Raw genomic sequence first — 24,068 nt, 5'->3', positions numbered from 1 at the left:
CCGGCCTCCCTTCCCTTCCCCTAGCTGTCCACACCCACGCGTACAGAGGGGCCGGGGCCTCCCTCAAGCTGCGGCCTCGGCCTCCTCCCCGCGCGGCAGCTGGTGCCTCCCCGGCCCTACGGGGCTCACGCGCACGACACAGCCACAAGATGTCCGCTCTGACGGAACTACTGCCAGCTGCCACGCTCCGCCCCTCCCCCCTCCTCCTGCCTCTTCACCGCCGCGTATCAGTCCGCCAACGCCGCCGTCGCGAGCACAGGATGAATCTAGGGGTGAAGGGGAACGGTTTACTTCCCACGTCCGGGGCCGAGCGAATCTGTACCACCCCCTTTCCTTGTCCTTTTCGGAACAGCCCCTTCTTACTAAACGGATCTGAGGTTGGACTGGGAGGGCGGGGGACGGAGGCGGGTCATGGGCTGAGGGCGGGGGGGGGGGGGAGACGAGTGGCGGAAACAGACTCAGAGAAGCATCGAGAACCGGAAGGAGACCATGGGAGGAAGGTAATGAAAGCAGCAGCTGCGCGGTGGAGCCCCACGCCCCTCCCAACCTCGTCCCCTAGTTTCCTCACTTGGTATTGAGGAGGCGGGTCTCGCGAGAACCTCGTGGCCGGCTAACCGGAGCTGCAGCTCTGCAATGACTTAAGGGCAGTTTTGTGCGCTCTTCCTGACTGGGTCCCGCCCCCAAATCACAAATTATCGCGAGATGCCCTGGGACGCCGGCTCGAACAGGGACAGGTCGCTGCCGGGGAAGCACCGCCCCTGAATGCTTATGCTGGTGGGAGGGAGAGGAAATGGAATTCCCCCGACTGATCTGAGCGCGCGCCGACACATCCCTCGCTCACGCGCCCAATCAGGAATGTGCGGTGGGAGGTACCAGGGATTAACTAGTAGATACCTTTAGTCAAGGTTGAGCAGAGTTTCTGAGGTTTCCGGTGGAACAGGTGAATGGTATTTACTCCCCCTGCTCTCGTGGGCTGGCTACCCGGCGAGAGGAGGCGCCTAGCAAAATAGAAACTGTAATTTAAAATAGACCCAGGCCGACAGCTGATAGCTTTCCCCGGTGCCGAAATTAGTGCATTTCTAACCCCAGGGGCTCGATACTGAGAAGAGCAGGCCAGCTCGAATCCCAGAGTTACAGCAGCTTCGAAATCCTAATTATGAATTGAGTAGAGAGGGGAGGGTTAGGGGCGAGCCATTTCTACAGTCCATCGCCACCACACGGCAAGGTTTAGATGTAAGAACAGGCTCAAATACCCCCCCCCCCTTCTCTTGCCATGTTTCAGTTTTTGAGCCAGAAAGTGGTGAAGTTCCGAGAAATCAGGTAGCGTTTTGGGTTAGAAAAACTTAATACTTAACTGAAATATCCGCGAAAGGCGGGGGTGTGCAGATAGCAGTGGCCTATTCTGCTGGGTGTAATAAGGTACGAGTATTTTTGCTTTTCAGTGTATCTTTCGGGCAAAAAGTAGTAGGACCTTAACTTTTTATCTGGGGATATAATTTAGGTGTAGAGCACTTGCTTAGCGAGTTACGAATCTCTGAATTTAAGCCACAGAACCCTCCAAAATTTTATATATATATATATATAAAAGTTGGCTGCTTGAAGCTTTTTAACACTCCTCAATGATCCCACTTATAAAAGGATTACATAGAAAAATACACCTGTTTTAAAAATATACTTGATTTAGAAAAAACTATTGCAGAAAGTAATAAAAATTTCACAGGTTAGTGATAAATGGTCTAATATACTGTTCAAATGAACATATAGTGAACTAGAGCAATTAAAGAGTGTTTCTCAAACTAATGTCAATAGAAGTCACATGGAGTTTTGTTCAAAATGCGGATTTTGATTTAGTAGTAGGGGCTGGAGCCTGAGATTATGCATCTTAAACTCCCAGGTGATGCGGATTCCTTCCCCACCCCCTTACCCGGATTTGAACCATTCTGTAAATGCCCCAGTCATGGTCTACTGGATACCTCTGTCCCTTTCCTCTGTTCCTTCTTGAGTAATCTTTATTGTTCTCTCCTCTAGCCAATTCACGAGGTTAGGCATGAGGGTGGAGGGAGAAACTTAGGTTCTAAGTTCTTGCTGATTGCTTCCGTATGTGTGATATAGGTCTGGTTACTAATCTTCTATTTCTTCACTGCTAAACTAGATGTAATAATAACTATCCTTTCACGTGGAATTATTGTGTGGTTCAGATGTCATAAAGTTGTGAAAGGACCCTGAAGACTTCACAGTGTTGTATACATGTTAAGTTATTAAAGTAAACATTCAGGTATTAACTGGCCATTTTGTGAAATAAATGTATAATAGTAATAATAGGTATGGGTAAAATTTATGCAACTTTTACCAGGTATTGTGTTTATTAGCTCCCCTTTACAAATGAAGAAACTGAAGCACAGATTAGGTTTCTATCCTAAGTGATAGGAGGAGAATTTGAATTCATATGCTTAATTTAAGAATATTTATTTCATAGAGTAACATGTTTTATATTTCTACTTTAAATGTCATCTGAATCTAACTTATTTCTCCTATTTCATTTTTTTAGAAGCCAGGGTACAAGAATAGTAGGAAACATTCCCATTTACCTAAGGGGAAGTCATAATATCCAGGGAGGTCCAAGAAGAAAAGCCCCAGAGAAACCAATTTGAATTACCTTAATCTAAACAAGCTTCAGTGTAAAGGTATGATGGAACATTACTGCTGTGGATTAACAGAGCACAATACACTGGAAAAATTTTCTTAACTTTTTTGTGCCTCAAACCACTTTGACAATCTGATAAAACCACCCACATTTTCAGAATAATGTTTTATACATGTATAAAATGAAATTCATTGTATTATATATAAAGAAAAACATGTGAAATACAGTTATCAAAAAATTAAGGAAATACAAACTTGTGAACATGTGCTTTATTTAAAGTAAACATATGCTTTATTAACAGTAAGGAAGATCTAGTGGGGGGGTCTGATGAAGACCAAAGTTTTGAAATAATAATGAACTTAAATAACATTTCCAGAGTTTGCAAGATTGTAATGTAATATAAAGTATCTGAACTATCTATTGGTAATACAGAAGTAGGTACAGCTAATATTATTGATGAAGGAATACAAAATTTTTAGGTAATACAAAATTTTTAAGTAAAAGTGTAATTTTTTTCCCACCCAAGCTCACACATGCCCTCATTCCCTCATTTTTATCCATGAACTGCATGCTTAAAAAGCTTAGGTTAAGTCTTGAAATCAGATTTGTGAAATTCTAATTGATATTCCTAACTATAGTGATTCATCAGGAAAAGTTTAATTACAACCAGTATACTTTAAGACGGTATTGAAGTGTGTAATATATTGAGGCAACAGTTTTATCACATTTGTTGATTTTTCCCTCTATTTTGGGGTAACTATGAAGGTACTCTATGGAAAATTGAAGTATTCAGAATGATTCATTTTCCAAGCATTCTGGTTGTTTTAGGTTTTATTATATTCACATTCATTAATTACATGCCTTTGTAGATAAGGTGTGAAAGAATTACAAAATGAAAATCAAGGATGAAAGAAATTCAGATACTGTATGTTTAAGTTTTTAAATAGGTTTTAACAATTGTTGAAGTACTTATTATGTGCTGGCTCATTTAATTAATTGTCTCATTATCCCTGATATACAGATGAAAACTCAGGGCTATACAACTAGTAAAGAGCAGAGCTAGATTTTAAACTGAAGTAGTCAGACCTTAAAGCCTACACTCTTAAGCCCTAAGCTGTTTGTTTTTAGCTCTTCAGTTATTAGTCAATATTAAATTTCCCTTTAGTGCAAAACATACCTGCTTGCTACCTCAAATTGTTAATGTTCTTACTATTGCAGGTAAAATTCTCCCGGTGACTAAAAGGGATTTTCCAAAACCTACTTTTTTAATATTAATTATATCCAATTCTTCCATTAAATAAGTAGAATACCAGTTAGGGCTGGAAAATAGATTTTGTTCTACAGAAATTTTTATTGTAATGGAGTTTTGCTAAAACGATGAAATCTGCTAGGCCTGGTGGTGCACACCTGCAATCCCAGCGGCTTGGAAGGCTGAGGCAGGAGGATCATGAGTTCAAAGCCAGCTTCAGCAACTTCATGAGGCCCTAAGCAACTCAGCCAAGACCCTGTCTTTAAATACAAAAGAGGGCTGGGGATGCGCCTCAGTGGTTAAGAGCCTCCTGGGTTCAATCCCCAGTAAAAAAAAACAAAACAAAAAAACTACATCAAATCTGCCCATGCCTTTTCCTGTTCTCCAAACGTACTTTCACATTTGCAATCTAAACTTTTATGTTTTGCATAACATACATATGTGATGCTGTTGTAAAATGTGTATATACATCTGAAGTAACATTGTGTGTGTGTGTGTATATTTTCCCCCAGTACTGATTATTAAACCCAGGGCCTTACAAATGCTTGGAAAGCATTTTACCACTGAACTACATCTCCACCCCCCCTTTTTTTTTTAAATATTTTTAGTCATACATGGACACAATATTTTTATTTTGTTTATTCATTTTTATGTGGTGCTGAGGATCGAACCCAGTGCCTCACATGTGCAAGACAAGCGCTCTGCCACAGAGCCACAACCCCAGCCTATCCACCCTTTTTAATTTTGACACAGTCTCACCAAGTTGCCCAGGCTGAATTTGAATTTGCCTCAGCTTCCTGAGTTGCTGGGATTACAGGCATGTGCAACTGAATGCTGCTTCCCAGCAGCTTTTTGATGGCTTATGATAGAGCAGGCTATGATTAGCTCAAATTTTTAAATAGTTCACATATCTAGTGATGTAGATAACCCATTTTACAGTTGCAAATAAAAATATTTTCATTATTTGATTTATCTGAATTATAAGGGTAGAAATGGGTCTATCTGAAAAAAAAGAGTCATGTTTTTATCTTGAAATCTGGAATATGCTAAAAGTTTCTGTTTTAAATACTGAAAGAAACATTTATATTCAGAAATCTGTGAAGTTAAAAAGTATTGAAAAGACAACTTAAAAGCAGTCCTCTCTAAGAATGTTAAATTGAAGTCTGATAAACTTTCTAATTATAATAGATCAGATTTTTCTTGCATGAGTTGACATAAAATATGAGAAAAATATAAAAGATAAAATTACCCCCGTGAACTTGGCAAATAATAATCTGGATAGAAGATGTCAGTGTCCTGATATGTGAGTTCTTCAGTGAGGCCATGTTATTATAATAACTTGAGTAGAGGAGTTCATTTAAATATACTTCTGAATAAATATATTTAATATAGATCAGTACTGTGTGTGTACTTACTAATGTTCTATGTTTACTTGTATCTTTGTAAAAATCTGTCACAGAATTTTATAATTTGCCAAGGATGCTGGGTCTAATACAGTATATACCCCATTTTATCAGTTTAATTAATTGAAAATGCTATGGTCAAGACTAATATTCAGAATGTACATTTAGATATTTTTTTGGAATAGGTATTTGGAACCCAACCAAATATTACTTCATATTGTTTTCATTAAAAAAGAGGTAATTTTTATATTTGCTAGTCCAGAATCTGATTTTTATTAATGGGGTTTAAGAAAAATGTACTTTCATGCTAAGAACATCATTTTTACCTAAATGGATAGGTTTTGTAGCATATAAAGAATGATGATGATCAGGTCTTTGGCATAAAAATAAAATTCTTTTTATATAAAAACTTACCTTCACTAATGTTCAGAGTATTACTAGTTATCTTATCCCAAAAGTAGAAATAACCCAAATGTCTATCAACTGATGAATGGTTAAACTGTGATATATATAAGACAGAATAGTATTAATAAGAAGGAACAAAATACCAACACGTTATGTGTATCCTGAAACTTGAAAACTTTCTGCTGAATGAAAAAGCAGACACAAAAGCCGAGCATAATGGCACACACCTGTGATCCCAGTGGCTTGGGAGGCTAAGACCAGAGGATTGCAATTTCAGGGCAGTCTCAGCGAAGTAAAGGCACTTAGTAACTCAGTGAGACCTTGTCTCTAAATAAAATACAAAATAGGGATGGGGATATGGGGATGTGACTCAATGATTAAGTGCCCCTGAGTTCAATCCCCAGTACCAAAAAAGAAAAAAAAAGCAGACACAAAAGGCCACACATTGACATATTGTATGATTAATGAAATGATCAGAAGCAGCAAATCCATAAGGACAGAAGCTGGATGTTTCATTGCCAGGAACTAGAAGCAGGGGGAGTGAAGAATGAATACCAATGAGTATAAGGTTATTTGGCGGAGGGTGATGAAAATTCTAAAATTAGATAATAATGATGGTTCTTTAGCTTTGTTATACACTAAAATCCATTGAATTATCTCAATATAGATGTTTCTCTTAAAAAGTAATTTAAATTAGAATCAAAATATGAAATCAACCTGGAAGCTTAGTAAATATTTTCAGTATTTCATAATATGAAATAAATGAGATACAGCATTCTTGTAACACAGAAAAAGTGAAAAATTAACTTGAGGGTTTACCTCAGTAAAACAATGTAATTTTACATTTGATTTTCATAAGCATTTGCTGTCAAACAGTCTTTAATTTGGAACTATTTTATCAATATTACTTCCTTAATAAAACATAATGACTAAAAATTAATTTTTATGTTTGTGTATGCACGTGAATACTGGCATCAAACCCAGAACCTAGTGAGTGCCAGTTGATCATTCTACCACTGAGCTACACCCCCTAGTGAAATTAACTTTTAAATAGTGTTGTATTTCATTGGATATAAATGTTCATAGTTATGACCAGAAACAGTATATTCAATTTTGGCATACTCTAAATATAAAAGTTTCCTTAAAAAAGAAAAATAGGGAGGTTCTCATGAAAATCAAAGAGAAACCAGAAGAGGAAAGGAACCAAAGGGATATGGAGTAGGGGAGGGAAAGGAGAAATACTGGGGAATAGTTGACCAAATTATATTGTTATATTGTGTGCATGTATGAATGTATAAAGAATCTCACTATTATATTTATAATGCACCAATAAAAAATATGGAAGAAGTTCCTTATAATTTCACATGAAATTAGATTAAAAATCAGGAAAAATCATCTATTTGGAGGGTTGGGTATTTAGCTAATAATAATATAAATTAAAATTACCTCTAAAGTAAACAAAAAAACTAAAGTAAACAGATAATATGTTTTTGAACCAGAAGGGATCAATGTCTTACCAATCTTTGATTTATTATTTAGATAATTGTGGGAATTCTTAAATAAGATAGTGATGATAAATCTAAAATTTATTAAACTTTAGGAATGATTATGGCAATGCTGTACATAGTGGTTCTATAGAATCAGATGATATCTAAATGACTTAAAGGAGCCATTTAAGTGTGGTTTTTATTTTGATATAGCCACCCTTGGTACCCACAGGGAAGTAATTTCAGGACACCCATTCCTTACCAAAAGCCTTGTATGCTCAAGTATCTTATATAAAATGGCATAGTGTCTGTATTTAGTCTACCCATGCCCTCCAATGTACTGTGTGTGTGTGTGTGTGTGTGTGTGTGCGTGCGCGCGCGCGCGCACGTTGCTAGGGATTGAACCCAGGGCCTTGTGCATACAAGGCAAGCACTCTACAACTGATCTCTATATATCCCTAATCCTCCAGTCTACTTTAAATGGTCTCTAGATGATGATAATACCTAAGACCATATAAATGTTGTAAATAGTTGTTACACTGTAACTGGAGATCAAGCTAAGTGAACTAAGCCAGAATCAGAAAGTCAAGGGTCACATGTTTTCTCTCATTGAGGAAGCTAGAGCAAAGTGAGGAAATATGACCAATGGGACAGTGGTGGGAGACCACAAAAATGAGGGCAGATCAGTGTGGAATAGAGGAAAAGGCTGAGGTGGGGAGAGGAGGACCAGGGAAAGGAAAGGAATGCTAAATGAAATTGACAAAATTATGCTATGTACATGTATGAATATATACATTGAATCCCACCTTTATGTATACCTGTAAAGCATAAATTTAAACAATAAATAAATAGAAAAAGATCAATAGAATAAAGAAAGATAATACGGAGGGAGGAGAGAATGGGAAGAGGAAGCATTGAGGACTGAAACGGAGCAAATCATATTTCATGCATGTACTTTATGTGAAAATGAACCCCACTATTATGTATAACTATAATACACTAATAAAAAACATTTAAACATTTGTAGGTGTTCAGTACGGATGCAGTTTAAAAATTTTTTTTGGATTTGCAGTTGACTCTGAATGCAGAGGATGACTGTACTATGTAGCACCTATTGAAGATTCTATCATTGCACAAAAACAGTGAAACACGTGGCATTAAAAGAAAGAATGAGGGCTGGGGATATAGCTCAGTTGGTAGTGCTTGTCTCTCATGCACAAAGCCCTGGGTTCAATCCCCAGCACCACAAAAGAAAAGGAAGGAAAAAAAAAAAAAAGAAAAAAGAATGAAAGTCATTGAGAAACATTCCTCTACATCCAAAAAAAAGTGCTTATTTCCAGAATTTGGTTCATTTGGTGATGAAGAAGCGTGACAATATCAGCAATACTCTATCATCAATGGATGTTAAATTTCAAATCTCAAAGTTAACAAGTAGTTTGGTAATGGAATAGAATGATGGATTCCGTGTCTTACAAAAAGACCCATATAAAAAAGAAGAGTTCTCCACGCCTCATAGTGCTGGAAGTTTGATGCTTCAGGAGAAATTCAGACAAAAAATCCAAACGTTTTTAGACATTCATTTGTATGCATTTAGTTTTCCTTATACTTTCTGTTCTGCACTAATGGAGAAACAGGGAAGATTATTTTGGGGCATTTTGGAGGTAGGACTGTCTACCCCTGGATTGAATAGGGCTATAATTAAGGACAAAATAGAGCTGGGGAGAGAAAGAAGTGGGAATGCAAAAGTTAAAAGCAAATTTAAAGTGTTCTTAAAGTAAGTCCTGTGAACCAAGAATGAGGAAGAATCCTTTTTCTCTTTTTCCTTGTCATGAGTATTCCTTATCTTATTATAAATATGTGTGTGTGTGTGTGTGTGCGTGCGTATGGGTTAAGCAAATATCTGTTTTCTCATGCAGTTATGTAACAAGATGCTTTAACTATATCAATATTTAAGTATTATTAATTTTTCATCATAGTATTTAATGCCAGAAGAAAAGTTAAGTACTGGGCTGGGGATGTGGCTCAAGTGGTAGCGCGCTCGTCTGGCATGCGTGCGGCCCGGGTTCGATCCTCAGCATCACATACAAACAAAGATGTTGTGTCTGCCGAAAACTAATAAAATAAATAAATATAAAAAAAAAAAAGTGACTCAGCACTAATCCATCCAGCTGAAACAACTGGTCAGACCTTCTCATCCTACAGAGGTAAATGCCTACCGAGCCTTCATAGGTAGTGGCCACAGGTTTCAAATGGGGCTTGGGAGAGACAGTAAGGACCCACCCGTTGCATTGGTCGGCCGGCAAAGGGAAACGAACTGTCACCATTTGCAAGAGACACCACCATGGCAGAGAACTGACATCATCAGACTGTGGCGGAGGAGATAACTTCATTGAAACCTTCGGATACAGGTGTGTAATTCCCTAGCCTTCCCTCTCCACACATCGGGGAAACCTTAAGGGCCCCTCCCAACTCTCCCGTGAGCACAATAGCCAGACCGAGGGAATCAGAGGTGGCGTGGGACCCACGGCGCGGAACTACCGCTCCCACCAGTGCTGACAGCTGAGGTCTCTTGCACCAGTTACTGGGGGCGTGGCTACTGGAGGGCAAGTAAAATTCGCTGAGGATTCTCAGCCCCAAGCTCTACAAACTTAGGGTCTGAGGGAATGGCAAACTGGAAGAGTGTGCCCAGTCGTTCATGAAAACAGGGCTCCCGGGAACCGCAGACCTGGCGTGTAGCCAGTATTGTGGTGAGCGGCACCCGTGAAAGGGGCCTGGCTAGAGGAAAAGTGGGAAGTGACTAGACACAAGAGGAGGCCCTAGGCACTCAGGATTGGAGACTCGCCCAGTCTGGGAGGAGCTGCTGCACAGTGATTGGTTCCCGCGTATTGACAGGAGAAACTTGGCCTGGTGGGCACAGTGCCACCTACTGGAAGAGAAGTTAATCAAACTCTAAGACTGCATTTATTAGTTTTTTTTTTCTTTTCACTCTCTTTTTTTTTTTTTTTTGATTTGGGTTTTTCTTTCATTTTCATTTTTCTTTCTTGTTTTTTTAAATTTTTTTACAATTTTTTTAAAATTTTTTTTCTTCTAATTTTAATTTTATTTTTTTATTATTTTTTAAATTTTTTTTTCTTATTTATTTCCTACTCTTTTCTTCTTTTGTCTTTTCATTTCTTTTCAATTATCTTATATTCCCTTGAATTCTACCTGCTTACTCTCATTCTCTTTAGTAACTTCTTCCCTTCCCTTCTAATACCTTTCCTACCAAGCATCTAATAAATTTATAGGAGTAAACAGTAATTCATCAGTCAAACAGAACAAGAAGTAACATGAGCAGCTTCAAAAAGCAAGGAAGAAAAGGAGTACAAACAATGCAGGACAGCCTAAATATTCAGGAGGACCTAGAGTCATCAGAAAAATGGTCATATAAAGAACTCAAGGAACACCTTAGACAGATGGAATGGAACCTTAAAGAGGATACAAGACAGCAAATTCAAGCAGCGAAAGAACACATTGAGAATGAATTACATAAACAGATAAAAGAAGAAGTTAAGCATCTCTATCAGGAGATAGAGATTATAAAAAACAATCAAACAATAATTCTAGAAATGAAGGAAACGATAAACCAAATTAAAAACTCAATTGAGAGTATCACTAACAGAGTGGAGCAAGTAGAAGCCAGAACGTCAGAGAATGAAGACAAAAAAGAGTCTAGCCAACTCAGAAAGGCTGGTAAAAAATCACGAGAAAAACATCCAAGAGTTATGGGATAACATAAAAAAACCAAACTTATAAGTTATCGGGATAGAAGAAGGTACAGAGATTCAAACCAAGGGAATGAGTAACCTGCTGAATGAAATAATTACAGAAAACGTTCCAGAAATAAAAAAGGAAACGGATATACAAATTGAAGATGCATACAGGACACCGAGCATACAAAATCACAGTAGACCAATGCCAAGACACATTCTTATGAAGATATCCAATATACAGAACAAAGAGAAAATATTAAAAGCTACAAGAGAAAGGAGACAGATTACATTCAGGGGTAAACCAATAAGGTTAACAAGGGATTTTTCATCACATACACTGAAAGCAAGAAGGTCATGGAACAATGTATTTCAAACACTGAAAGACAATGGATGCCAACCAAGAATTCTGTATCCAGCAAAATTAAGCTTCAGGTATGACAATGAAATAAAAATCTTTCATGATAAACAAAAATTAAAAGAATTTGCAGCCAGAAAACCAGCATTGCAAAGCATTTTGAGCAAAACACTACACGAGGAAGAAATGAAAAACAATAACCAAAACCATCAGTAGGAAGTGCCTCGGTAAAGACAGAGGGCGAGGGGAAAGATAATCATGGAGAAACAAACTAAATTTTTTAAAAAAAGGATAAATAATCAAACATGGATGGAAGTATAAACAATATATTAATAGTAACTCTGAATGTTAATGGCTTAAACTCTCCAATAAAGCGACATAGGCTGGTATCATGGATTAAAAAAACAAATCCAACAATATGCTGCCTCCAGGAGACACATCTGATTGGAAAAGACATACACAGGCTGAAGGTGAAAGGATGGGAAAAAATATACCATGCACACGGTCCTCGTAAGCAAGCAGGGGTGGCCATCCTCATATCGAATAAAATCGACTTCAAGACTAAGTTAATCAAAAGGGATAAAGAAGGACATTATATACTGTTAAAAGGAACCATTCACCAATAAGACATAACAATTATCAATATTTATGCACCAAATAATGGTGCTGCGACATTCATAAAACAAATTCTCCTCAAGTTCAAGAATCAAATAGACCACAACACAATAATGATGGGTGACTTCAACACACCTCTCTCACCATTGGACAGATCCTCCAAACAAAAGTTGAATAAAGAAACTATAGAACTCAATATCACAATCAATAACCTAGACTTAACTGACATATATAGAATAAATATATCAACCATCATCAAATGGATATACTTTATTCTCAGCAGCACATGGAATTTCTCAAAAATAGACCATATATTATGCCATACGGCAACCCTCAGTAAATATAAAGGGGTGGAGATAATACCTTGCATTTTATCTGATCATAATGGAATGAAACTGGAAATCAATGATAAAAGAAGGAAGGAAAAATCCTACATCACATGGAAAATGAACAATATGTTACTGAATGATCAATGGGTTACAGAAGACATAAAGGAGGAAATCAAAAAATTCTTAGAGATAAATGAAAATACAGACACAACATATCGGAATCTATGGGACACAATGAAAGCAGTTTTAAGAGGAAAATTCATCGCCTGGTGGTCATTCCTCAAAAAAAGAAAAAACCAACAAATAAATGAGCTCACACTTCATCTCAAAGCCCTAGAAAAGGAAGAGCAAAACAACAGCAAATGTAGCAGAAGGCAAGAAATAATTAAAATCAGAGCGGAAATCAATGAAATTGAAACAAAAGAAACTATTGAAAAATTAACAAAACTAAAAGTTGGTTCTTCGAAAAAATAAATAAGATCGACAGACCTTTAGCCATGCTAATGAAGAGAAGAAGAGAGAGAACTCAAATTACTAACATACGGGATGAAAAAGGCAATATCACAGCAGATGCTACAGAAATACAGAAGACAATTAGAAATTATTTTGAAAGCCTATATTCCAATAAAATAGAAGATAGTGAAGACATCGATAAATTTCTTAAGTCATATGATTTGCCCAGACTGAGTCAGGAGGATACACACAATTTGAACAGACCAATATCAATGGATGAAATTGAAGAAGCCATCAAAAGACTACCAACCAAGAAAAGCCCAGGACCGGATGGATATACAGCGGAGTTTTACAAAACCTTTAAAGAGGAAGTAATACCAATACTTTTCAAGCTATTTCAGGAAATAGAAAAAGAGGGAGCTCTTCCAAATTCATTCTATGAGGCCAACATCACCCTGATTCCGAAACCAGACAAAGACACCTCAAAGAAAGAAAACTACAGACCAATATCTCTAATGAACCTAGATGCAAAAATCCTCAATAAAATTCTGGCGAATCGAATACAAAAACACATCAAAAAATTGTGCACCATGATCAAGTAGGATTCATCCCTGGGATGCAAGGATGGTTCAATATACGGAAATCAATAAATGTTATTCACCACATCAATAGACTTAAAGATAAGAACCATATGATCATCTCGATAGACGCAGAGAAAGCATTCGACAAAGTACAGCATCCCTTTATGTTCAAAACATTAGAAAAACTAGGGATAACAGGAGCTTACCTTGACATTGTAAAAGCTATCTATGCTAAGCCTCAGGCTAGCATCATTCTGAATGGACAAAAGTTAAAGGCATTCCCTCTAAAATCTGGAACAAGACAGGGATGCCCTCTATCACCACTTCTATTCAATACAGTTCTCGAAACACTGGCCAGAGCAATTAGACAGACGAAAGAAATTAAAGGCATAAAAATAGGAAAAGAAGAACTTAAATTATCACTATTTGCAGATGACATGATTCTATACCTAGAAGACCCAAAAGGGTCTACAAAGAAACTACTAGAACTAATAAATGAATTCAGCAAAGTGGCAGGATATAAAATCAACACGCATAAATCAAAGGCATTTCTGTATATCAGCGACAAAACTTCTGAAACGGAAATGAGGAAAAACACTCCATTCACAATATCCTCAAAAAAAATAAAATACTTGGGAATCAACCTAACAAAAGAGGTGAAAGATTTATACAATGAAAACTACAGAACCCTAAAGAGAGAAGTAGAAGAAGATCTTAGAAGATGGAAAAATATACCCTATTCATGGATAGGCAGAACTAACATTATCAAAATGGCGATATTACCAAAGTTCTCTATAGGTTTAATGCAATGCCAATCAAAATCCCAACGGCATTTCTTGTAGAAATAGATAAAGCAATCATGAAATTCATATGGAAAAATAAAAGACCCAGAATAGGAAAAGCAATTCTAAACAGGAAGTGTAAATCAGGCGGTATAGCGATACCAGATTTCAAACTATATTACAGAGCAATAGTGACAAAAACAGCATGGTACTGGTACCAAAACAGGCGGGTGGACCAATGGTATAGAATAGAGGACACAGAGACTAATCCACAAAGTTACAACTATCTTATATTTGATAAAGGGGCTGAAAGCATGCAATTGAGGAAGGATAGCATCTTCAACAAATGGTGTTGGGAAAACTGGAAATCCATATGCAACAAAATGAAACTGAATCCCTTTCTCTCGCCATGCACAAATGTTAACTCAAAATGGATCAAGGAGCTTGATATCAAATCAGAGACTCTGCGTCTGATAGAAGAAAAAGTTGGCTCCGATCTACATATTGTGGGGTCGGGATCCAAATTCCTTAACAGGACACCCATAGCACAAGAGTTAATAATAAGAATCAACAATTGGGACTTACTTAAACTAAAAAGTTTTTTCTCAGCAAGAGAAACAATAAGAGAGGTAAATAGGGAGCCTACATCCTGGGAACAAATCTTTACTCCTCACACTTCAGATAGAGCCCTAATATCCAGAGTATACAAAGAACTCAAAAAATTAGACAATAAGATAACAAATAACCCAATCAACAAATGGGCCAAGGACCTGAACAGACACTTCTCAGAGGAGGATATACAATCAATCAACAAGTACATGAAAAAATGCTCACCATCTCTAGCAGTCAGAGAAATGCAAATCAAAACCACCCTAAGATACCATCTCACTCCAGTAAGATTGGCAGCCACTATGAAGTCAAACAACAACAAGTGCTGGCGAGGATGTGGAGAAAAGGGTACACTTGTACATTGCTGGTGGGACTGCAAATTGGTGTGGCCAATTTGGAAAGCAGTTTGGAGATTCCTGGGAAAGCTGGGAATGGAACCACCATTTGACCCTGCTATTGCCCTTCTCGGACTATTCCCTGAAGACCTTAAAAGAGCATGCTACAGGGATACTGCCACATCGATGTTCATAGCAGCACAATTCACAATAGCTAGACTGTGGAACCAACCCAGATGCCCTTCAATAGATGAATGGATAAAAAAAATGTGGCATGTATACACAATGGAGTACTATGCAGCAATAAAAAATGACAAAATCATAGAATTTGCAGGGAAATGGATGGCACTAGAGCAGATTATGCTTAGTGAAGCTAGCCAATCCCTGAAAAACAAATACCAAATGTCTTCTTTGATATAATGAGAGCAACTATGAACAGATCAGGGAGGAAGAGCAGGAAGAAAAGATTAACATTAAACAGAGACATGAGATGGGAGGGAAAGGGAGAGAAAAGGGGAATTGAAGGGAGACCCTCATTGCTATACAAAATTACATATAAGAGGTTGTGAGGGGAATGGGAAAATAAACAAGGAGAGAAATGAATTACAGTAGATGGGGTAGAGAGAGAAGATGGGAGGGGATGGGAGGGGGGATAGTAGGGGATAGGAAAGGTAGCAGAATACAACAATTACTAATAGGGCATTATGTAAAATTGTGGATGTGTAACCGACGTGATTCTGCAATCTGCATTTGGGGTAAAATTGGGGGTTCATAACCCACTTCAATCTAATGTATGAAATATGATATGTCAAGAGCTTTGTAATGTTGTGAACAACCAATAAAAAAAAATTAAGTACTACTCACACTTCACATCCTCTGCTGAAGGGGTTAGTCTATTTTCAGAAGAATGAAAGACAGTTGCTTATCACATCCAGCAAAATTATGACCCTATTGTGTGTTAGTGTGTTTATATATATGTATATATCTGTATATGTGTGTGTGTGTGTGTGTGTGTGTTTGTGGGTGGGTGGTTATAGATAGACACAATACCTTTTATTTATTCATTTTATGTGGTGCTGAGGTTTGAACCTAGTCCCTCATGCATGCTAGGCAAGCGTTCTACTACTGAGTCGCAACCCAAGACCTTATTGTCTTTATTTGAAGATTATGTATAGTTTAAGGAGATTCATATGGGTAACAAGTTGACATCAAGTGGACTTGTGGTTAACTTATTTGTTAACTTGATTGGGCCTAGGGATTCCCCAGATGGCTGATAATATATGGTTTCTGGGTGTACCCATGAGTTTTTCTGGGAGAGATTAGCTTTTGAGTCAGTGGACTAAAGGAGTAAATAAGATTATCTTCAACAATGTGAGTGAGCTTTATTCAATGCCTTGAGGGTCTGCACAAAACAAAATGGCACAGGAAGGGTGAATTTACTTCCTGTTTGAGGTAGAACATCTGCCCTCAGACATCACCATTTCTAGTACTCTGACCACTGGGTTCAAACGGTGACTTGCAGCATTGCTCCCTCCCCCTCCCGTTCTCACGCCTTTGGACTTTTATCAACACACCACTGACTTTCATTCTTCATTTTGCAGATAAAAGATGTGGGACTTCAGGGCCTCCAGTATGAGCCAATTGCATTGTTTCTGTTTTCTCGGAAAACCCTTATTAAAACACTCCTCATCACTATAAGGTCTCCTGCCTCTAGAACACACAGAATTCCAGCTAACACCATTATATTTGTTCAGTTTAATGTGACTTTATTGGCCTTTCTATACTTGCTAGCTTGAAATTTAGTTACTGTAACATTGTTCTATTCATGGTAACATGATAACATGTTTTTAAACAATCTTGCTTTCTTTTTTTGAGAGAGAGAGAGAGAATTTTTTTTAATATTTATTTTTTAGTTTCCGGTGGACACAACATCTTTGTATGTGGTGCTGAGGATCGAACCCGGGCTGCACGCATGCGAGCGTGCTACCGCTTGAGCCACATCCCCAGCCCTAAAAATATTTATTCTTAAGTTTAGGTGGATAAAATATTTTTTATTTTACATTTATGTGGTGCTCAGGATCGAACCCAGTGCCTTATGCATGCTAGGCGAGCGCTCTACCACTGAGCCACAACCCCAGCCCCAGTCTTGCTTTTGATGTAAAGTAGCATAAAGAGATTGTCATTCACACTGTTAATCAGTGATGTTTAGGTCTGAGTAGGTTGTGTGGGGGTCTAAGCCAAAGAATGTTAATGCAATAGAGATTTCTGGGTTTGAGGCTGCAGCTCAGTGTCAGCACTTGCCTAGCATGTGTGAGGCACTGGGTTCGATCCTTAGCACCACATAAAAAACAATGAAACACATAAAGGTATGCTGTCCATCTACAACTACCAGAAAAACAAACAAAACAAAACAACAACAAAAAACTACTCCCATATCACTAAACACGTATTTTAAAAAAATGTAATGACTATTATTTGCTAGGCACTCTCCTAGGTACTGAAGATACATAGATGAAAAACCCAGATAACATCTATAAGAAATTCTTATAAGTAGGAAGACCAGTAAGCATCTGACAACACAATGGATTGTTTTTAAGGACATAAATGTGTGTATAGAGCTATATTATTGTATCTAACTTAGCTGCGGTTGATCAGGGAAAGTTTCTTGAAGAAGAGAGTTTATTAAAATGAGTGGGAAAAAAACAAGCTGAGGCAAAGTTGGGGGAAAAAAAAAGAAAAGAAAAAGGAAGACTCCTAGGTGGAGGGAACAACATGCAAAGTCTCAGAGATGACCTGGAAAGTTTGGGAAACCACAAGTACACGGGCGCATGTGTGTGGGGGTGGGGGTGAGAGAGAGAGAGAAATAAGAGGACAGGAGAGGACTAGGGTTGTGGCCTAGTGAAAGAGCATTTGCCTACCATGTGTGAGGCACTGGGTTCGATTCTCAGCATCACATATGAATAAATGAATAAAATAAAGGTCCATCAACAGCTAAAAAATACTAAAAAAAGAGGTCATGAGAAAAGATGAGAAGAACAAAGACATTTAAAAGATAGAACTATATACTTTTATTCTGAAATGGAAAGAATGAGGAAATTGAATTTATAAAAATGACTTGATCAGATTTTTATTCACAAAAAACTATAATAGCAATAAGGGTGTATCAAAATTGTATGTAAGGGTAGAGATTAGAGGTAAGGAGAACAGTTAAGGTGCTAATGAAATAATCCAGATAAGATATGATTGTGAGAAAGAGCTAAGATACTTGCCCTAAGAAAAATTAGTTACTGAATAGTACTTGCCTAAAAGCATTTTTTTAGAATTTCCTCTCCATACATATAACAAAATCATAATAAATTATACCATCCTAATATAAATAACTTAAAACGTAAATGTGTGAATTCCCTGTGCACTTAGCTCTTAAAGAACTGTGAAACTAAAGTTTACCTATTACATATTAGACATAGAAAACAATGTAAGCTAATAAAATATCTGTGTACTATATGATTTTAATTTTTTGCAAATTAAATTGCTTCTTGAAACAAATACAGGCAAACTACCTAAATTTAAGTTATTTTTTAAATTTGTCACATCTATACTAATTGCTATGTTCCATATGACAATTGTCCCACCACTTTTCTTAGCCAGAACCATTAGGACACCTTTTTCATTCTTTGATGTCATTTGGCTTTCACATGGCAGAAATTCTACCCAGAATATTTTTTATCTATTCTCATTTTCCCAAGACAAAGTACTATTAAGTGCTGCCAACAAGATCATAAACCTAAATACTGCATAGAATCTGAAATCACAGAGTATCTAGTTATAACTTTATAGGAATTACTATAGATTACTGATATAAATCACAAAACAAAAAGGTAGAGTATCTAGTTTTGGAAATACTGATGAAGATAGAGTTTACTAAAATTCTTTTGTCATATACCTGAAGTGAAATTAGTTAAGACCTTTTGACTCTTTGAGTACTCAAGTCAAGAAACACTAAGCAGGTAAGTCAGATAAAGCAGTAAATCTGATTCTAGAGTTGAAAGTGAAAGAAGAAAGCCTTTAAGTGCATTTTTTTTTTTTCTTTTGGTACTGGGTGATTGAACCCAGAGGTGCTTAACCACTGAGCCACATCCCTGGTTTTTATTTTTTATTTTGAGACAAGGGGTCTCATTAAGTTATTTAGTGCCTTGCTAAGTTGCTGAGGCGGGTCTCCAAGTTGTGATCCTCATGTCTCAGCCTCCAGAGTTGCTGGGATTCCAGGTGTGTACCTCCCTGCCTGGTCCTTTAAATGCATTTCAATAATATTTGTATATCAGAGTATACTTATTAAAAACTTCACTATAAAACAGTATGCTGTGTTATATAAGCAACAGCTTCATAACATCTCATGTTTACCACCTCTCTTTTTTTGTTGTTGTTTGGTAATGGGGATTGAACCTAGGGATGCTTTACCACTGAGTACATCCCCAGTTTATTTTTATTTTTATTTTGAGACAGAGTCATACTAAGTTGCTGAGTCTGGATGTGAATTTATATTCCTTGCTTCTGCCTCCCCAATATCTGGGATTACAGGCATGTACCACTATGCCCAATTTACCACATCTCTTGATCAAATCAAGAGGCAGCATTGATTGATTGGCTTCTACCATATAGGTTTGTGTAAGTTCACTCTATGATGTCCACACAGAGGAAATTACTTAATGGCCTATTTCTCAGATTATGTCCCCATTGTTAAGCCATGCAAAATTGTGTATTTTAAAGAAAAAATCGAATGTGGAAGCCAAAAGTCTAAAATAGGTCATACCAGACTAAAATCTGGCAGGGCTGCATTCCTTTCTGGAGGTCTTAGTACAGAATTATGGGTTTTTTTTAAGAGAGAGTGCTAGAGGAGAGAGAGTGAGAGAGAATTTTTAATATTTATTTTTTAGTCATCGGCGGACACAACATCTTTGTTTGTATGTGGTGCTGAGGATCGAACCCGGGCCGCACGCCTGCCAGGCGAGCGCGCTACCACTTGAGCCACATCCCCAGCCCCAGAATTATGTTCTTACCCTTCCCAGCTTCTAGATGCTATCTCATTCTTTGTCTTGTGAACACTGTCTTTATAGCCAACAATGATTAATTGAGTCTTCTTTACGTCTCATCATTCTGACACACTCTTTGCCTCCTCTTTCTTTTAAGGTCCTTTGTTGATTACATTGGATCCACCTGGATAAACCAGGATACTCGCCTCAACTCAAGCTTCTTTGTCACATATAGATCTTTGATGTGTGTGTATGTGTATTTTCCCATTATATACAGGATTCCTTTGTCAGTATTTATTTACAGGAAATACAGATTAAAGGCCAACAGCAGCCATAAAAGAGTTTTAAAATTAATAAAGTCATAACAAGGCAATATGAAAGTGGAGAAGTATGAAAAATGCATGAACTACTTTACTGTGACATAGCATAATGGTTGACTATATAAATCTGAGTCCTTAATTTATTCTATCATTAGTTAGCAGAATCAGCTCAATTTGTATTGGCTAGTCCCCACATCACTTCCAAAACTCAGAGAATAGACAGTGGTGAGCTAAGACTGGCTTATAAGTACCAATTTTAAAAATTTAGGAATTTTGCAGGCAGAATGTTAAAAACAGCTATTAATAAATATTAAATATAAGCAGAAATTTATATTAAAATCTAATAAGACTCAATAATGAATACTCAAACTCACTTTCATCATTGTACTAACATTTGAGTATCTACTAGCATGCTTTGGTGGTCATATCTAAGGGATTCTCATGGTAGAAGTATTATATAATAGTTTGATGGTGTGTACCTCTTTCTCAACTCTGCATCTAGTGATGTCCTGTGGTAGCCCACAGTAGATATACTTATTTGAGGGAAATCTTCAGATACTACTGATAAGAGATTCACCATCCCTGCCTCCAGAATTGGTTATTAAACAGTTGCCAGCAGACAGTGATGACAGGGCCCTTCAGACTGCATTACTTACTATCCATAGGGAATAGCTGAAGCTTCAATCATGGAGGATTCACCTCTGTGAAACACTTAACTCCTCAATAAGAGAGAAATATTTTTGCCACAGAATAAAGCTTACAATACCTATTTTCCCATTGCTCAATTTTTTTCGTTTACTTCCAGGTTCTCTAAGGTTCAAGAGGGGGTGCTAATACATGTCTGTGGTTTCAAGTACAAGCATAAAATATTTTGTTTGAAATAGAAGTAGAAAGGATGTTAAGTACATAAAATTTTACTTGGCAAAAAAAAAATTAGAAAAAGCAAATATTTCCATGTAATGTTTTATTTATGTAAAGGAAACTAGAATAAATGAAAGGGAGCAAAAAGATGCAGAGGAGAATTTGTTCTAACCCCCAAGTTGGCTTTTTATTGGATGAAGACTTTCTATCCAAAATTACCAAAGATATCAAATATTATTAGGAACTTAAGTCCCCAGATTTAGTAAAATACAAGTCATCCAGAGATAACTAAGTAAATTTGGTAGTGTAGGACAAATTCTCAGTGTAAAAGAGCTACTTCTGAAACACACACACACACTTTTTTGTGATTGTAATAGGGATTGAACTTGGGAGTTTTGCCACTTTTTTTTGCCAGTTTTTCCCCAGCCCTTCCTTATTTTTGAGAGTGGGTTTCACTAAGTTGTTGAGGACCTTGCTAAATTGATGAGGAGGGCTTTGAACTTTTATTTATTTATTTTTTTTAAAGTTGTAGATGGACACAATATCTAAGGATAGAAACCAGTGCCTCACATGTGCAAGGCAAGCACTCTACCACTGAGCTACAGTCTCAGTCTGGCTTTGAACTTTTAATCCTTCCTTACTCAGCTTCCCATATCAGAGGGATTATAGGCTTGCACCTCCATGCCAGCTCCATTATACTTTAATGTAAAAAAAAAAAAAAAATAATAGGAGAAACTGCCTAGGGAATTAAAGAAGATAGACACTGTCTTACCTTTTAGGGTCTAAATGAAAGGTATGTACATTTAAAATATAAAAGAAACATCAGGCACTTGATTTTCAATAAGGCATTTGATTATGTCTCATATGGAACTGGAATTTGAGTAGAAGCTAAAGAAAATGCATGCTTGGCAAACTACTAGTACCTTAAGCTACTGGTATTGACAACCATTTAAAGGGTGCACATGAAGAATAGCAGTTGTGGATTAAACTGGAGGAACCTAACAAATCATCTGTAAATAATGCCCTATGTCACCACTTTACTAATAAATTTTATAGAATAGTGGAACTTCAGCAGCTACAGGCTTTTTCTTTGTTGTTGTTGTTTTAAATGAGGAGGCGATACAGGCTCCCAGGAGATAACTTCTTTCTCACTTTAGGAATTCTTAAAATTTTTTGAACAAGATTGAATAAATCTCATAGGAAACTAATATTTGAAATAGAGAACTGCCCTGCTGGATGAAGTTTCTATAATTAAAATTAAATGAAACAGTTTTTTTCTGTAGTCCTTGTCTTGGTTTCCAAAAATCTGTTCCTCTCCTGACTGACCTACTTAGGTGAGTACACTTTTCTAGTCACCAAGATTCAATACATTAATCTTTGTCTTTCACCTTTTTTTGCCGGGGGAGGGTACTCGGGATTGAACTCAGGGGCACTCGACTACTGAGCCACATCCCCCGCCCTATTTTGTATTTTACTTAGAGACAGGGTCTCACTGAGTTGCTTAGTGCCTCACTTTTGCTGAAGCTGGCTTTGAACTTGAGATCCTCCTGCCTCAACTTCTCCAGAGCTGCTGGGATTACAAGCGTGCACCACTGTGCCCACCTCACCCTTCTTTTTCTTAATCTCTCTTTGTTTCTTCTTCTTTAGGCCTTAATGCATTTTAAATTTTACATTTTATATTTAAAATTTTTTTCATCATATTTATGTAGCCACTTCATGAGTTAAACAGATGTTATTAACATTTCATACAAATGTTTATTGAGGGGCCTATAAGGTGATTAGGATGTAAATAAGGAAGCAAGCGGCATCAGACAGGTTAAATGACTGACTAATGTGACAGGACCAGTAATTACTATTAGTCCTATGATTCTAACATCAACATTCTTGTCATTACACTATGACACTTCTCATCAACTCATACTTGGTCCATTACTGTAGATGTCTTGTGAGTTTCTCTGTTCTTCCTTCTCAAGTCTATTTTGCATGGCACCATCAGATAAAAAGCTTCCTTTATAATACAGCATAATGAAGTTTTAAATGGCTTCTTATTATATAGAAGGTCGAAATAAGAACTTTATCTCTACTTTAATGCATGACATCTCTAATCAAACTGGAAACATACTTTGACATTTCTGAGAATATGCTTTTGTTTTTTATCAGTATTTTCCTTTGAGTTACAAATTCTTTTTTAAATTTTTTTTTGTAGTTGTGTATGGACAACATACCTTTATTTTCTTTGTTTATTTTATGCAGTGCTAAGGATCGAACCCAGTTCCTCACACATGCTAGGCAAGTGCTCTGCCACTGAGCTACAGCCCCAGCCCTTGAGTTATAAATTCTTGAGTGACAGCTATTACAGTGGTTCTGGATATGTGTGTACCAAACATTATCTGTAAACTAAACATATATATAATAACTACCTTGTGTATTTTAACTCAGATGGGTAGGGAGTTTTTAGTAAAATTGTTGACATTAAAAAGGAGTTATTGGGCTTGTGGTGTAAGTCAGTGGGAGAGTGAATGATTAATATGCATGAGTCCTCCCCACAATCTGGACTCCCCTTGCCCCCCCCAAAAAAAGATAGGGGAGAGGGAGGAAAGAGAAAGAAACCCCTAGAGTTCTGGTAATGAAGAATTAGATGGTTTTGCCTATACTTCTGCTTGAATAACTAGAAAAACTAGATTAAAACAAAACAAATAAATACCCCTATTTAAAAGCAATGGAAAACTACCAAATCATTGAGGGCCAATATCTAGGACAGGAAGAGGGAGCAGAGATGCCTGCAGCATTTAGGGCTCTTTCCCTTGGAGGTACCTGGTTTTTCCAAAAACAACCAAGAAAGTGAACTTATGAACTTT

The 24,068-nt window shown here is 37.2% G+C and overlaps 1 protein-coding gene and 1 long non-coding RNA gene across 10 annotated transcripts in view; one reads left to right on the top strand and one right to left on the bottom strand.

The window, feature by feature from the left end:
• The window catches only part of UBE2D3 (ubiquitin conjugating enzyme E2 D3), a 31,858-nt gene extending 30,261 nt beyond the window's left edge, over positions 1-1,597 (bottom strand). For 6 of the 9 annotated variants that reach the window (XM_081304294.1, XM_081304285.1, XM_081304291.1 and 3 more), the window contains exon 1: positions 45-204. The gene's annotated coding sequence lies outside the window, so the exon portion shown is untranslated. Of the gene's footprint in view, positions 1-44; positions 460-568 lie in introns of those variants that run through there. The other 3 variants (XM_081304289.1, XM_081304288.1, XM_081304287.1) reach the window with 3 other exon arrangements.
• Positions 242-22,538, top strand: LOC308654619. Its single transcript, XR_014023306.1, has 3 exons — positions 242-377; positions 2,549-2,684; positions 22,368-22,538. It is a non-coding gene; the product is annotated as an uncharacterized lncRNA (long non-coding RNA).
• The last annotated feature ends 1,530 nt before the right edge of the window (positions 22,539-24,068 follow it).

Source organism: Spermophilus citellus, assembly GCF_964194105.1.
Source record: "Spermophilus citellus genome assembly, chromosome: 8".
NCBI lineage: Eukaryota > Metazoa > Chordata > Mammalia > Rodentia > Sciuridae > Spermophilus > Spermophilus citellus.
The sequence above is the reverse complement of the archived record's forward strand: the minus strand, read 5'-3'. Positions and strand labels throughout refer to the sequence as shown.